The following is an 18,898-nucleotide window of genomic DNA, read 5'->3' as shown; positions in this document are numbered from 1 at the left end:
CAACCCCTAATAATGCAGGCAAATGCAAAATTGCAAATACAATATATTATATATGTACACGTAAAGTTTCACAAGTTTACTTACCTTTGGACCTTGAGAACCCAAGCCTTCAGGTCCTACTGGACCTTGGGGCCCTAGGCTTCCATCTTGGCCCTAAAAGCAAATTATCAATAGTGATCAAATTGCTGCTGCTGGTTGATAGTAAAGTTGGCAATGTGGGTTGATAAACTAATCATGTGGTAAAGTGTTTTTCTTACTGGTAGTCCTATTCTTCCCTCCCCAGTTGGTCCATCTTCTCCTGGCACTCCTCTATCGCCAGTGTCTCCCTGGAAGACATATAGATAGGCTACTGTAAGCAAACATACTGCATAGTATGCAATCATGCATGAATAAAATACATACAGTATGTACACACTAACCTTGAGGCCGGGGATTCCTGTACCTGCAGGGCCCGATTCACCTTTTAAGCCTGGCAATCCAGCAGGACCCTATAAAAGTAGAATTAAAAGTCAACTTACCCAACTTTGCCCAACTTTAAGTTCATTATAAATAAATTATTGTAAGTAAATTATTGTAAGTAAATTATTGGGAGTTGTTTATACGAACCACAGAGCCAGTGATGCCTTGACCTGGCAGACCAAATGGACCTGGTAAACCACGAAGACCACGACCACCCTGGTAAAACAGTATTCATTTAAGCATTAATTCATTTAATTGAACTTGATGTTTACACTCAACAATTTAAATTAACATAGAGTGCGCTATGTACGAATTATATACAATTCTTTACCAAAATGGTAACACACACACACACACACACGCACACACACACACACACACACACACACACACACACACACACACACACACACACACACACACACACACACACACACACACACACACACACTTATAGTTTTATATACTATATGTGTAAAGTCATTACATCAAGACCAGGCTCCCCTTGGATTGTTTGCCCAGAAGGCCCAGGTGGACCAGCAGCACCTACATCACCCTAAAATAAAGAACAAGGTAATAAGGAATCAATGAAGCAGTATTTCTGACAGTCTGACAGGCCTAGTTGTCTACCTTTCAAGACATGTGTAGACAGGCAGTGGTAATTGATTTGTATTTGTTACCTGCAATCCTATTATTGCTGGTCCAGGGGACCCAGGCCTGCCTATCAAGCCTGGTGTGCCAGGCTCTCCCTGGAAAACAATAGTTAGGAAGAAACTTAACATTTAATTCAGACATTTGTTTTATCCAAACTGAACATTTTATCTAACCTATGGTTGGTTTAGAATAGATAAAATGTTCGGTTTGGAAACCATCTACCACTTTATCCAAGGGGGAATCACCCCTCTTGGTCAAGAGAGATATTACGCTTCTGCTACTCATGCACTGCCAACAACCCACAGAAGTAAATCAGTAAAATCCTGATTTCGGGGTCCATTTATACACATTTATACAGTTCAATAAACAGGACTCAGGACTTTACAAAATAGAGCTACTAGTGTAAACATAACAATTATTTGGCTTGAATTCTATACTTGAGCTAATGTGACATACTGTACAGTAACCTTTGTGTATAGAATCAGTAGAATGAATGAACAGAAATAACGTGTACATTTGACAATCACGTCAAAGTAAAAGAAACATTCTAGTCTTCTCGGTCTGAATGCAGGTTAATCTCCTCACCTTTGCTCCGAAGGCCCCACTCATTCCGGGATGTCCATTAAACCCCTCGATACCTTTCTGACCCGGGTCACCCTGGAAGGGATGGTTTTATATTAGTATGTGCTCTCTACAGTGATAGGAAAAGTTAAACACTTGGATGGATGTGAACATAAAACACACCTGCTGTCCCAGAGTGCCAATGCCAGGTGCTCCTCCAAGACCTCGTGAGCCAGGTAGGCCAATCTCACCCTGAGGAGGAAGGAAGAGAATCTCAATCTGTCTGTCGTCAGCATCTTACATGCTTTCCATTCAGTCCACAACGATTCTAGCAATATAGCTTCACTTTTGGTCTACTCTCTAAGCTAATAGACAAAATACTCTGTTCTGTACGTACTAGTACTCTTGATACGCTGTACTATTTCAAATCGCTGTTTGCATGTCTACTCTGATGTATTGAAGGTAGACATGCAACATAGTGCAACATGGTCATTTAATGCTGAATTAATATACTAGATATAATATTTGTATATTCTATGTCTATTGCATTATACAGTATTCTGTATTATTTATTTTTTACAGCTGATGTGAAGCGGCAGGCTTTTCAGGCCCCTGTAGGGTGGTGTTCAAAGAGCTCTCCTCCTGTACTGTACCTGCTGCCCTGGAGCCCCGTTTTCTCCTGGAGAAGCTGGCAGACCATCCAGACCATCTGCACCATCCTCACCCTGACACAGTGAGATAGAAGTGTTTATTTGTGCACATTAAATGAATGTCATAGCTTTCCTACAACACATTTCTATTCTGTATAGATCACGATACTAGAATTCTTGTTAGCAGTCTTACTGCACCTTTTGACCAGGTTCACTGAAACCGATCTCCCCATTAGGTCCTGGTTCTCCTGGTTCTCCTTGGTCTCCCTGGAAATAGAGATAACTCTGTGATTTAGCAAAACATCAAAATTAAGACATGGATAAATACATGGACATCATGTACACTTGTATACTGTACAGTATACATCATTGCTGGTCAATATTTAGACAGGTTACATTATTATTTTTTCTCCAACATCACACAGACGTCAGAACTATCATGTTCACATTAACTTGTTGTTTTGTTTTACAGACCTTGAGTCCAAGAATGCCTTCGCCGGGGTTTCCTATGGTTCCTGGTGGGCCAAATGGTCCCTCCACTCCCTGTGAGATAACAGTCAGTATATCGGTCCATTGTTGTGCATGTGTGCGTATTCATGTGCATTTGAATCAGATGAGAAGGAAACATTCAGAGAAGAAATTAAACTGACCTCCTCCCCCTTGATGTCCTTTCCTTGCAGGCCAATTCGTCCTGGAGCTTGAGGTCCGGGTTCACCCTGGAAGTAACACATACAGTAAGAGAATCAATATTGAAGATTCATGAATATGGATTGACTCAAGAAACTACCTGTAAAATATAGTTCTTAAGTAATCTACCTTTAGTCCACGTAGTCCGAGTCCAGTGTCACCATTCATTCCCGATGGGCCATCGTAGCCCTGGTCACCCTATACAATTACATACATACATGCAGATGCTGTTAGATATCCCCTTCAATATGTTGTACATTGTTACGTTTCTGTTTCATGATATCATACATAGCATTGCCATTATGACACGGATTAGTCAACCTTTGAGGGAAAATACAGTGATATACACATACTGTACATACTAACAACAGCAGCCTTTAAAAGGCTTAAGACTATTCTACTGGGCCAGGACAGGTAATGTTTCTTTTGATTTGGTTCTTTCACTCATGACAGACACATAATCATACCCTTGTTCCGGGGATGGCCTCGCCTGATGGTCCTTTTAGCCCTTGAATACCTGGTAGCCCGTGAGGCCCCTGTAAGAGAAGAAAGTCAGCATGGTCTCCAAGACATGGCTCTGATCAAGGCAGTTTACTGCCCTCAAACTAGGGCCAAAATGTCATGCAAAGCGCACTGCATGTGGTTTCTTAACTTACAGGGAGGCCAGTTTGTCCAATCCCTGGAGGTCCATCAGAGCCATCGCTGCCCTTTAATCCATTGTCACCCTGTAGATAAAAAGATTTAATGCAAACATTGTAAAATCCTGAGTGTGAATTTAATTCTGAAAGTGTGTGGCTTTTTTGTGGCTGTTGGGTGGAAACCTCACAAGTTCTAAACCATTACTTTTCAGGAAATGGATAAAAGAAACCTGTGTTGCAATTAATCAAACCTACACTTAACCACTTTCACTTTCAAAATTAAATATGTGACATTCTAAAATTTGCAACCTTTTGCTACTTTTGTACTCTTATACACCCCTGTGCGATGCATTAGACAACAATGACTTGTACATTCTCTGAGTTAAAGGATAAATGAACAGAATTTACAGTGAACATGGTACAAAACAAAATCAGCAAAATGTAAAAATATTGCCTGTAAGATATAGTTAACTTCACAAGAGAACAAAAGGTATACCTTTGTTCCAGTTAGTGCAAGTCCAGTGTCACCTTTCATTCCAGGTGCGCCACGGGAGCCCTGCTCACCCTGTCATCACAAGCATAAATACATGCAGATTACGCACAAGAAACACTGAAACTCAGCGTGTTAGTGTGTGAGTGGGTGCGCATGCGTGCGTGCACATGTGTTAAAGGCCTTTCCATGAATCTTCTTCAACTATAATATTCCTCCCTTTTCTCCTCCATACTACACAGTGTGGTGGGATGCAAACATACATACACAATATGAGTCAGTGGATTTAGATTTATAATTCTGATTGGAAGGGTTAACGACGTCCATTCTGATTGGCCAGGTCAGGTGGGAACAAAAGGGGGCATCCCCAAATATGGGCTTATACTGATGACAATCTCCATATATGCACATAAAAGGACAAGGCCTGACAGATAGAGATCATCATATGGGCATATTGGTCGGATCTGCGGCGTGTGTGAACCTCTCTAGTGTAGCCTACTAAAAGCACCAACCTTGTTACCCTGAAGGCCCTCTGGTCCGATGTTACCCTGCGGTCCTGGTAAACCCTAGGCAGGAAGAAGATACAGCTGTGTTAATAAGCGTAATCTACTGCAGCGGTTCTCATAGTGGGAACCGACACCAGGGGCAGGGGTCCCCAGAAAAGATTGCAACGTAATATAGCATCAACATCAGTTTAACCACGAGACATTTATCGATTCATGTACCTTTTCCCTTCCTAAAAGTGTACTGGAGTCAAAATACAATAAATTATTGTCTATACGAAATGTAGTGGTGTGAAAGTCATCGTCAAGAATCCAAGCATACAAATACTAGTAAAGGTATTTGTTGTACTGGGACAGGCACTTTTAATTCAGTGGAAATGTACTTTTTCCCCTTTTGTCCATTAATTCTCCTGATGTTGTCAATATGCCATATGCCCTAATTTCCCTTATACTTAGTAGTCCCTTGTTAATGCTGACCCCTACTGGTTGGTTCAAGGGTGTAGGCGAGCATGTGTCTCGATACACATTATGCCACCAGTCCACTTCTTTTCACCTGACAGTGAGGAGTTTCACCAGGAGGAACGCAACATAACGCATGTAGATGAACACGCTATTCCTCTCTCAGTTCCACACCCCACTGAGCAGATGCCCTGACCAACCTATAGAAGTCAACTAAGTGCGGTGACAGAGATCACTATCCCCTTCCATGCTGTGCCATCTGGACACCCTGAAAATGTATTTGTATGACACAGATTATGGGCATGACTCTTCTTGTATCATGCTTTCTAATACAAGCTGAAAATAGCAATAATAAATGTTTAAAGGTTTAATCACTGACCTTCTGGCCTTCAATTCCTTTAGCGCCGACTGGACCGGCAGGACCCTGATCAACATCACACAGGAAAGACAATAAATGGTTGGGCAATTAACCAAAACTATCTTGAAACCGATATTTATTATTTAGATAATTGAGAAGAAATGTTTTCTTTTAAATAATATTTTTTGTTATAATCAAAAATCTCAAATCAACATGGAGAATTCAAATATATTTTTTATAATTGACTGATTGACCACTTAACCCTGCAATACTTCCTCGTACAATGGTGGCGTAATAGTGAAAATAGCTGGACAGATTTTTTTTTTTTCATATGTGGTTCCCTATGGAGATACAAAGGAGACTCTTGTGTCTCCATAGGGAACCACTGCTGGTCATCAAATTATTGGCTTTAATGCGACAAAAACAAAACAATCCATGAATTTGGGTCTCCATGGGGTGAGTAATCGATAGAAAAGAAGTTGTGTTGGGTGAACTATCCTTTAATTGTACAATAGATGTAAATAGATGGTATTTCTATACCGTTTCTCCTATGATCCCTTGGCTTCCGATTTCACCATGTTCGCCCTGAAATAGAAAATAGCATTAACGATGGTTCAAATTACATCATCACCATTAAATAATGTAATCAAACTGAACCACATACCTTCTCTCCTTTGGAACCTGGTTTCCCCTGCAAGTGGATATAATCAGATTAGATAGATTTTTTATGTGAATGAGGTATCAACAAATATATTTGTGTGGTAACAAGACCCAATTTTGCGTTGTTTGTGAATGGTAATATTTACCCCAAGGCCATTCCGGCCGGGTAGTCCCGCTAGCCCTGGTTCTCCCTGTTACCAAAGGAATATGAGCAGTCAAAATGAGTGTTAATTTAACTATGGCCCTCAATTCATCACACTAATAACTAGAATAACTGATTTTCAAGTAAGAATCTGTTATTTTAGGGTATGAAGCATTAATTATTGGCTTAAGAAGACCACTGGTTAAGAAAATCTGAATGAATCAAAAGGCAAAGACCTTTGGGCCATTCTTTCCAGGTGTTCCATTATGTCCTGTAGCCCCTTTCTCCCCCTGTGGAATGAAGCAAAAAGTGTGGTAAGATGTGAATACAGAAATGGTCAAGAGGTGCAGGATCCAAAAGAATAACTAAAAAAGGAAAGAGGCCCCTGAGGCTGAAACGTTGTATTGTTTTCCGCTCTGTTGTCAATAAATAGTTTTGGGAGATTTTAAAACGGTGTGCGGATCTCCTCTTTCCTTTCTAAGATGTGAATACAGACATCTCATTTACAGTTTGTGTAAAATATCAGTAATCTATAAGACTGGGAAAATACCAAATCAAATGGAATGAGAGACTGGAGTATGGGGTGTGTGTGGAAGGTTGGGAGCAAACGTTTTAGCATCAAAATATATTTAGAGTATATGGTTGTGTGTGTGTGTGTGTGTGTGTGTGTGTGTGTGTGTGTGTGTGTGTGTGTGTGTGTGTGTGTGTGTGTGTGTGTGTGTGTGTGTGTGTGTGTGTGTGTGTGTGTGTGTTGAGCTTGATGATTTCTTATTCAGAGGGTCTTGGATGCCATGTGTAATTTGATTTCTCTGGGCAGCATCTAAACTAGACTAGACGGCGTGTGTCAACTGCTACTGGTTTGTGACTACACACACTAATGAACATAACAACGTAGCCACTAGAACCCCCAGCATCCATATACTGTATACAATAACCAAAAATAGCAGATCTAAGCTTGTAGATCAGATATTTTAAGTCACTTATTGTTGTGTAGCCTATGTAATGGAACATCTGCCAAAATAAAAATATGTCAGCATCATATTAGATATAAAATAAGAAATGTATTCATTCTCAGCTTTCAGCAGCATCTATTTCTCTATCTATTTTAGAAAACAAAAAAGCCATGTTTGAAATTATATCATTAGGCTCATACTTTTTTCTTCAGTGCTTTAATTCAAAACAATCATTCTGCAAGCATAATGATTTCTAGCCCATCTTTAGAAAATAACAGATGTTTCAAATGCTGACATTTACATGATGATTTTTCATGATGATCATAAACAGGCTACTGTAATTACTTACCGGTGGTCCAGTCTGTCCCGTCTCGCCGTTTGTACAATTACATTGTTTACACGGTTTCGGAATCGTCAGGGGCCGACACCATTGATGAGCCATTTCCTCCTGTATAAAACAATTACAGATGAATGTTATGAATAACAAACTAAAACAAAATTTGAAGATGAGGATGGGGAGTCAGGGGAGTTAAAAATTCAGAATTTAAAAAAATACACTGACTGGTGTATATAAAAATCATTTTGACACGAAATGGGGCAGAGTAGAAAATGGAGAATGAAGGCCACTTTGGCTGCAGGGCATTATCCATCCTATCCTATCCACTCAAACTGAGTGAAATTCACTTCATAAATTCACGAGTGAAATTCACTCCACTTCAGAAAGTGGAGGTACAATTGGTATATTAACCCAAGTCTTAAGGCATGAGGCCGATTTGACAAATGTCTTCTAAATCCTAACAGTTTTCTGAAAAACTTAATATCAGTGGTGCTCAAACATTTTCATGTCAATGACTCCCAAAATAAAATGAATTTGGTCGCCAACTGCCATCTGAAAATATTTTGTTCCAGGGACCACCAGAAGCAAAGATTTGTGTTTTAAAAGAATATATATTCAAAGATTTGCACAAATCTTCACGATAAAAATAAATAGCAGAGCTTGTATATCAACTATTTTTGAATAGCCAAAGTATAAACTATTGCTTTTTAGATCAAATGACAGGTTTTAATTGGTTAATGCTATCCCTGTGTGCACTTCATGCCATCCCTGCATGAAACAATGAACGACTTTGGCTACCCGAGTCAAAAACGTCTGGACAATGGTTGAATGGAATCCCAAGGGATGTACACTCAATGCACTGTAGCATCAACCTGTTCCGTTAGAATCTTGGAAAATGACTTTTCTACACAGTCAACCAAACAAAATCAGCTGTCCACCATTTCACCATCACTCCACCACCTTGGTATGAAGGTTGAACAAACACATCCCATGCCAAATCTGAATACTTTCTACAGCTTTTTTGTTTATTGGTTTTTAGTATATTTTTTGTTGTTTTCTTTTTTGCGGAAACTACAAATGGTAGGATACTTACAATTTCTTTGAGAATAGGCTTTACAATAAGCCTATCCTTATCCAGCAAATGGCATCGTGGCATTCTGGCATGCTGGCAAGCCAAAATGTCTTCCGATTTGAAGCCCACAATGATGAAGTTGATATCCTTTTCTCTGGCTGCGGAGACAGTCGAGGGGGATTTGGAGAGTTTTTCAATTCCATCTTTGTCTGTAAGCAGCACGACTACTTTGACGCTGCAATCGATGGACTTCTCCTGGTACATCTCAGTGATCTTGTTGACGGCAATGATGGTTTGGGTTCCGCCACTCATGTGCTTGAAATTCTGCACGTCATCCTTGAAACTCTGGGTTTCCCACCACTCGCTGAATTGAGGCGACTCAGGTTCAACATTGTTGCTGTACTGCAGCAGACCAAGCCTCCACTTCAGGAGACTCTGAAGCTTGATCGTGGTGAGGTTGTTCACCACATCCACAGCAAAATCCTTCTCCAGTTGATAGCTCTCCTCCTCAATACTCTCAGAGCTGTCCAACAAAAAGGAAAGCTTCAAGGGACAGTCCGCACCTAAGATTTCTGTGGGCACATATACAGTAGAGCACATCAATGTTATTGATAAAGGCAAGCTTTTTAGTAATTTTGTCTTTTGATCTGGTCTGGCTTGAAATGCAACCCCACAAACTGTAACTTGTAATAGGTCGATAGGTTGTTTCATAGTTAACATAATAGGCATAGGACATACACCTTAATTCATTGAAGATATACATGTACAGTACACATACACCTATGACACTAATACTTACCACACAGTAAAATACTCAAAACTCAGAAAGTTACAGTAACACTCTTTACACACATAACATTTTGGTAGCTTGATATCTTCCTCGTGTTGCATAATTACTTACCTCGGCATGGAAGCTGGGCACTGACGCAGGTCAGGGCTGTGATGAACAGCACCAGCTTCATGGTGGGGTACACCATCCTCCCAACTGTTGACAAGAAAATGTAATATTAATAATCATCATCAAGTCAACTTGATAAATAATTATATAGTCTTTGTGGTAACACTTTCTATGAAGCCCATGTGTATAATAATAAACATTTGGCTCAAAAATGGGTAAAATGCATTCTACTATGCTGCCACCAAAATGTAGAATGACCTCCCAAAAGATTTAAAGAAACATAGTTTAACTCCTTGAACATCTTGATAGTAGAATTCCCTGCCCCCTACTGCCTCTGTAAATCTGCGTTATGATTTATATTATTATGAGCTTTATAATTGCTGGTCACTCACAGGAACATAGTGTATTATATTTCTCATAGTTGTAATACATTATACATTATAATGCATTATAATCACTGTTATGAAGTCTAGTGTGAGTTAAGTAGCTACAGTATAAGCAGCCATTAGATGTTTTAATGAAGGAAAAATAAATAGCATTAAATCTATGCAAAATACAATTATAAAAACTATTACAAACCATATGAAATAAGTAATCATGTTGTCCTTATAATTCATTATACAATGTTATATAATAATCTTAGTCTTAGTCAAGCATTATTAATATGAATAAAATAAAGTGTTATAAGCATATTATAATGCATTATAAGTATGTTTATAATGCATTGTAGATGTGGGCTTCATAGAAATTGTTATCATCTTGGTTTTAATTATATTATTGTAGATTGACTTGTTTGATTATGCATTAGGCAAACATAAACATAACCTTCAAGCATAAGTGATTGTCTTCGTATAGTCGCCACATTTCAAATCAATTTGAGAATGCTGCCTGCTACTTCTAGTAGGCCTACTTTAAAATCCTACCTTGACAGCAGGGGGAAATGGCGAAATTGATGATAGGCAGTAGGGACACCAGTCAGTCAGTCAGCTCCGATCAGCTCCGAGCAGCAGCAGTAGCAGCGGTGGTGACAGCTCTACTGTGGAGTAGAGAGATACTGTGACTCCTTAGCCTCTCCCTTCTTCTTTATAAGAGGAGAGAGAGAGACCCCCCCAAGCTTTGCTTTGGGTCTCACCCCACTGGTGGATTGATTGCTGATTGATTCATCATTATTAACAGATTGCAGAATGGGTACAGTCCAAGAAAGGTACAGGGTCCTCCATTTTCAATTCATCAGAACATAAAGATATACAAATATACACATATATGGAAAAAAATATATATATATAAGGATATAATTTGAAGGAAGCTAGGGATTCACATTTCTTAATGACTGTTGGTAGGGCATTCAACATTTTAGTGGCATAGGAGCGAAATTAATTTAACCCCTTGTTTGAGCCAGATCTGGGTTTAATGTAGTTTGTTGAACTCCCTCTGGTGTTATGATCGTGGACTTCATTGACATTAAGGAAGTATTTTGACAGGTACATGGGTATCTTAGTGGTGTAGAGAATATTGTAGACTAAGACCAATGCAAGTTGCTGTACTCTGTCGTCAACCAGTACATTTACTTGAGTACTGTACTTTTTTTTGCAAGCTCGTGACTTTCAGTTCACATAGAAATACCGGTATTGTACTTTTGACTCCAGTACATTTCTAGGAAGGGACTCTTGGGACCCACACAAAAATACTGAATACTGAGGCCCTATTTTCACTATTTTTGAAGACTTCAGCTTTTTTTGTATTTGTACTTTTGAGTAATTGAGTATTTGAATATTTGCTTGAGAGGCAATGGGTTAGGTAGAATTAGTTTAACGGATGTTTTAACTTATCATGCATGACATCTCAGACAGAGGGATTACGAAGCCTGTGGGTCTGTGAAAGTCACCTCTGTTCTTTGGTGAGGTCAGAAGAAAGATATGGAGGTTAACATGTCTGGGATCAGCTGATAACTACTCAAAAAGGTAGTTAAGACATATCTTTATTTACGGTAAGTTATTATCTGTCTAGATATTCCAGGAATGTCTGTCTGTCTGTCTGTCTGTCAGGTGTGTGTATTTATCTGTGTATCAGTCTGTCAATATGCCCAAATATTGAAATGACTGAACTACTGTACTACTACTGATGTCATACATTGACCTCCAGATACGCTCCCCAGACCTCACTTTGAAAACAGTGACCTATAGAGAACTGTGACAATGAGCTGGATTCGTTTATTCTAAACTAATCCTGCATTCACATGCAAAAGCCCCCCCCCCATGCATTTATTTGTAGTTATTCAACTACAAATTTGTAGCCAAATAACCACAAAAACACATCACCTGTATTTCCACTACACAGGATTTACATGCTATTATAGCCAACAGCACACATTGAACCAAATATTATCTAACTAAAACAATTACAGAAATCGGGTGCTGAAGATATATTATATTTTTTAATAATAAATTATTCATCTCATTATAATTTTATCTGTTATAAATAGGGCAGGCCCTGGTTTCTTGCAAGAGTTGGGCCCCTATACATTTGCGAAAAATAGAGTTTTTTATGTTTATGTAAGGAATCTCACTTGTCCCAGCCAGGTAAGGCCTAACGCTAGTAACATAGGCCTACTTGAAGGACCATACAAGTGTGATGCTAGTGTATGAATGAGGTGGCCCCATTTAGATAAATCGGAGTCGATAACATAATAACTATATGTTATCTATATCCCAATTTATCCAAATGGACACTCTCATTGTTGTAATGCGTGGACATTAGAGCATCTTATGTTGTTTTGCACTTGCTTTTTGGATCCCTCCCTCTGGAAGCCTTATGGATAAACTGAGGATTTAAACACTTGCAGTAATATATGATGATGGTTTAGGACTTTGAATAATTATATTATTGTCTGACAAAAAGTTATTAACTGTTATTAACTTTGGACTTTTTTCTCCTGTAGAGTCAGAGCCACGTCATAAAGAGTTTGAAATCTAGACTGAAATCACCACAGATGATGTCGTCACCAGGTACATTTTTGAGCATTCCACAGCTCATGTCTGAGACATTGTCATATAGTGCGTCGGTAGGTCAGTATGTCACCTACTTAAACCATTCAATAGTCTGATTAAATGTGATAATGTCTCATTCAGTTCATTAACCACATCCGAATGAGGTGGCATTAGTGAAGATCCATATGGTTCACAATCTAATCTCATGGTTCTCTGGATACACATGGGAAAGGTCTTACTCCAATATGGATCAGCCAGACAACAGATGTAAGAATGTGATTTAGATAGCAAACTGTTGCTAGGTTCATTGTTTACCTGGCTGGGCTGGTGTTCAAGTGTCCTTGATTATTTACCTTGTTTATTGACTAGATCTCATGTACGTAAGGCACTGTGGATAAGAGCATCTGTTAGGCCCGGGCGGCTGGCGTAGAGGTCTGGGTACCTAGGCTCAATGTAGCCTAGTGCATTGCAGGTTCGAGGCCGATCCTGACGGCCTTTGTTGTGTGTCACTCCCCATCTCTCTCTCCCTATTTTCTGTCAAATTACTGTCTAATCAACAAAAGAGTTTTAAGGACATGTTACACCAATGCAACTCTTTGCAACTGCCATTGGGGATAATAGTTGCATGCAACTATATGCAGCCGTTTGGTTGCAGGGAGTTGTATGGCGCGTCATTGGTGTGATTTGGACCATACATATCTGGGCGAACCCGGGACCTCGTATCAACAAGCCGCGTACGTTACCAATCGGCTAAAGAGCCATGGCTTGATAGGCAAGTATAAACGCAGACACCTATAGCCTGCTCTACACTATGCCACTAAAATGTGGAACGCCCTACCAACAGCCATTAAGACATGTGAATCCCTCTGAAACCTCTGAAACCGGTCTCAAAGGGTATTACGGACGGCTGTAATTCGAAACTGGCCCCCGTAAATAAAGTCTGAGTCCCCCCCCCCGCTCCTTTTTCCCCATACTGCACGTGTGTTTCCCCTTTTTACTTTCTTTATATGATTTCCTGTTTTGTTTTTGTTTTTTATAGAAGTGTATATTTGTACGCTTTTAAATGTTCTGATAAACTGAAAATGGTGGACCCTGATGTAAACAAGTCGTGTGCTTTTCATGGTTTCGTCCATAAAGTAACAGTTTTTGTATTGACTTGTGCTTTCGTTTGAAATGTACCCATTCTATATACTGTGTCTGTGAAATAACATTTTCAATCAATCAATCAATCAGTTATATTATGAGGTATTTTGCATGCAAAGTTTAACTTTATGCTTGATATTGGTACTAGAGAAGATAGTTCATGGATTCCTGGCATTCCATAGTTCATGCATTCCATCTTTATTTATCCTGCACCCATTAAGTTTGTTTTGTTTGTATGTGCATTACTCTGGACTGTATACTATACAGTACCTTCATGGCATTCCATCCATTTGGTTTAGAGATATCTTGGACATTTCTGCCTAAAGGTGGCGTAAGAGGTCATAAGGCCATGGGTTAGTGTTAGGTTCAGTGAGGTTTATCAGGAAGCATACATACAGCAAATTCAATTGCAATTCAATTCAAGACTGGGAGGTCAGGGTTCAATACCTGGCCGGGTCATACCAAAGACTCTAAAAATGGGACCCAATGCCTCTCTGCTTGACACTCAGCATCAAGGGTTGGATTCGGGGTAAGTCCCTGCGACATACTAGCGTCATGTCCAGGGGGTATACTTGTACATCAAGCTGCCTCACGCAAGCTGCCTCTTTATTTGGGTGTCAAAGCTAAGGCCTGAGTCAATGAAAACCCCAAGGTTTTTGGTTTACCGGTGTGATGTTCATAGCCATGTCTGCTAGGCTGTTTTTTAGGATGTCGGTGTCGCTTGGAGGGCCAAAGAGAACTATTTCGGTTTTATTTGCATTGAGCTGGAGAAGATTTTGGGACATCCAACTATTTATGTCCTATGCCTTAAGGGCGACTAGACTGTGGGGGACATAAACACAATCACCATCCTAGAGCCTCGCTGCTGCTGAAATAATCTGAAGCTCTTAATATTTGAAATACTTGGTTTGTTTCTGTGACTGACAGGCATGTGTTTGAACCATAGTACTTTGCTTGATTGATTGATTGATTTACTTTTGATTGATACTTGTTTACAATAGGGTCCACCATGTTCAATTCATCATAACATTTAGAGATGCACAAATATACACTTCTATATAGCAAAAAACAGGAAATCATCATAGAGGAGGTAAAAAGGGAAAAAAACATGAGGGTGAGGGTGAAAAGGGGTGGGTGGGGGATTCAGATTTTACGGGGGCCAGTTTCGAATTGCAGCCGTCTGTAGGTGCCCTTTGAGAGCGGTTTTGGTTTTGGGTGTGGACTTCGTTGACATTAAGGAAGTATTAAATTGCCTTCACACCAGAAAGCATTATTGCGATTAAAACGAATCCTGCTGCACATTGTCGGAAAGTGCACTTCGTTTGGCAGGTGTGAAGCCTCATTCGAATCCTAATGCGCATCAGTACTTTTGTACTTTTACTCAAGTACATTTTCAATTCCGTACTTTTACTTGTAACGAAGTAGTTCTAAATTGCAAGGGTATTGGTACTTTTACTTAAGTAAAACAATTGTGTACTTTTTCCACCACTGCTTGGTGGTGTATCTTGTGGACCAGACCCATTGCAAAATGCTGTACTGGGTGGGTTCGGGGGAGTGAGGCCAAGTAGTAGTAGTAGTTGCTGACTGATTTTATATATATATATATATATATATATATATATATATATATATATAGTTATATAGTTTGAAACATATAACATATAATATAACACATATATATATATATATATATATATATATATATATATATATATATATATATATATATATATATATATATATATATATATATATATATATATATTATATATGTTATATATTATATATATATATTATATATATAAATTTAACATTTATATATATATATATATATATATATATATATATATATAAATGTTAAATGTTATTTTACAATGTTTCAAACTTTTTCCATTGCGAACCACTGTATCATCGACTAATCGACTAGGCTATCGATCTATTATGCTCAGTTGTCAGTAGCAGAGCCTCAGTAGCCAGTACTCACATGCGGCGCCCCCTTGTGGTAGTAGATGTGGTGATAAGCGCTCCCAGGCTGCACCTTCCTTCAACCATGATGCTGCTGCACCACCGGGGCTCTGCCTGAAATCAAATCAGACATTGAGATATGGCTCATTTCACGTGGCGTATGTAAGCTTTTCGATAAATGCCAGACGTTGCTTAATGTTAATCTACTGACGCATGTCAGTAGACAGTCAGATCAGGCGTTTCAATGATTTCATTCATTTGCCACACACGTACGACACACCTCAAGGCAAGCACAACAGGACAGGTGTTTGTAATGTAGCTGTAGGCTAATCTATAAACTGTTTCTCCACGCCTCTTATTGAAGCTTAGGTACTTTTGTCTTTTGTGCCTTTTGTTTTAGGGCAGTAGCGGCCATTTTGTGGTGCCAAGATATAAACCCCATCATTTCTTATTTTCTTCCATAGAGATTTTCGAAAATATTGAAATACATTATTTTAAGCTGGAACCAAGCTAGCTCTGGTCCATAGCCTTCTACTGCTTCTACGATTCTGCCCAATGAAACGCATTAGAGATATGGACCAGAGCTATAGAACCAAGCCATCCAGGCTTGAATCTAGCCTAAGCGATTTTAGGCTCTTGTAGATGTATTTTATCGTATTTATCCCTTTTCAATCTAGGACAGTCTAAGCTTAATTTCCCTGAGGGGGGAGAGAGGGGACACTGCAGCTGATTAATTGATTGAATGAATACTTTATTCTAGTCAGGAATGTATAAACAGTACAGATTACAGTCTAAAAGGATATCACCGAACATACATTCAGGTCCTGGGTATTAAATTCATGATCTTGACATGAAAAATAACAACAAATTTCAAATCATCACAATAAATAACTGCAGAACTGCACTCTATCGAGTGCCTACTTGTGCGCAAGCAGAGCGTGCAATTACTGTCGACGAATACAAAACAACTCGCCCCTTTACCAACTCGCCCCTGGCGTACAGCCGGCGGAACAGCGCGGCCTGGTATTCCTAAAGTAATCTAAGTAAATTATGCTTAAACAGTTAAACCTAACATTAACCTCAGTAAAACTATTCCTGAACCTAACCCTATTCCTAAACTTAACCCCAGTAAAACTATGCCTAACCCTAAACGTATTTCTAACCTTATTCTCAGTAAAACAAAATAAAGAATACAAGAACCGCCGCAACGATCTGTCGGCGTGAGGTCGGTGGAAAAAAGCTGGGCGAGATGGAATTGGGGCGACCGTACCTGTTACCCTGTCGACCGCTACAAACTTTCAAATCTCAGCCTCTCTGGAAAACATTTAAATTAAATACTAAAGTCGGGTTATAACTGGCTGTCAATGGTGACGAAATTATGTTTCAATACAGGTTGGGTAACAGGTAAGGGTAACGTGTATGTAAATTGTAAGTTGAAAGTACTATATGTACTTATATAATATATATATACTATGTGGTCGGCTGGCTTTTTTATATGCGTATATGCTTGGTAGGTATATATACTGATGTTGACGTAATTAGGATATGTTTCAGTGTCGGGTGAATTAAAGGTAATGTCTGTATATATGTATACATGTACAGTATGTAATCTGAAACCTATCTTTATTACGTCACCATCAAAAGCCAGTTATAAACCGGCATTGATACATATCTTAATTACGTCACCATCAATACCTACCAAGCATACACATGCATTCGTACCAGCATGACCACAATGCTTGCATAATAAAAAAGTATACAGGTTGTGGGGGAAATTAAAGGGTTAATTTCTTCCCTTTGACCTGCTGAAAGGTGGTTTTCAGGCCTATTTTAATGGACGCCAGTGATTTGCATTTTTTGAGGGAAGGGGTCAGGGCACTCCACACTTGGGTGGCAGTGCTGTAGAAGGAAAATCTACCCATTTTAAAAGTGGGTGGTGCCAGATCAGTGTTTTTGCTCCCTCTAGTATTGTGGGTATTGTGGGTGTCGCTCACTTTTTTTTGGGAGGTTTGGAGTTTAATTTTTATTGGAGAACCAATGGTGCAAGCATAGTCAAAGGAGGGCTTAATTAGGGCTCGAGCTAGAGTCCTGAGAGCACTTTTGTTGACAAAAGAGGAAATTCTGCTTAGGAATCTTGTTCTTTGACTTACTTTTTTGATCATCTTTGTTGCCATGCTTTCACCTTATTGTCAATTGAATACAGCCCAAATATGTAATCTCTTTTTTGCTGGAGATTACTATGTCATCAACTTTCACCATCCTTGAAATAATTTACATCGACCTTACTGTGGGAACATTTGGATCCGAAAAGAATAGATTCTGTTTTACCAAGGTGTAGTGAGAGTTTGTTATCGGTAAGCTGCAAGTATGGATTTTGGTGATCCGAGATCCAAACAAGAACAATTTGCAGTTACAGGCAACATTCATGTCGTTAATGTGAAGAAGAAACAGTAAATTAATACATTGCACACACAGGCAAAAGGCCTCTCTAACATTTGGGGCATCATGGTATCAGGCTTATATTTTGCATTTGTACCTGTTCGGAGGAATTGGAGCTCTAAGGTCTCAGCTGGTGTCCGTCCTCCCCCTCAGGGAAATGAAGCTTGGCTTAGAGCCTTAGACTATCGTAGCCATGGTTCACATGACGATTATGACAGTCATGTTTCAGGACTAATATAAGACTATCGTAGATTGAAATATGTCAATCGATAAATACATCTACGAGAGTCTAAATCTTAGGTTAGCTTGAATCATAATGATTCTGTGTCAAAACATATCTGAAAACTGAACTGAACTTTCAAATGGATATGAAACTGAAAAATGGATGTTTGGGGTTTAAAGAACAGTGGGTTAAATATCACAATACCAAAAAGGCAGGTGCCCATTTAACATTTTCTTAACGCATTCTTATTCCACAAATCACGTTCAACACAGATTCGTCTTCAACAACTAACTAACTAACGCCCTACCAACAGCCGTTAAGAAATGTGAATCCCTAGACTCCTTCAAAACCGCTCTCAAGGAGCACTTGCGGGTGGCTGCAATTCAAAACTGGCCCCTGTAAAAAAGTTAAAGTCCATCTAAGAAACAGGCCATGTTGATCTACATTACTGACACTACTTTTGCTCACTTTGACACTACACCTGTGTTGTCCCGTGCTATTGCTGTGCTAGGTCTATCCCACTGTGTGGACCCTCTGGATTCCACCTCCTGGACCCCAAGTTGTTGGTGCTGAACACTACAATGTGTCTTGTCTACATATGACGTAAATTCTCCATTCAT

Source organism: Protomyctophum parallelum (assembly GCF_964188405.1).
Source record: "Protomyctophum parallelum genome assembly, chromosome: 11".
Taxonomy (NCBI): Eukaryota; Metazoa; Chordata; class Actinopteri; order Myctophiformes; family Myctophidae; genus Protomyctophum; species Protomyctophum parallelum.
This window is presented reverse-complemented; position numbering follows the sequence as displayed.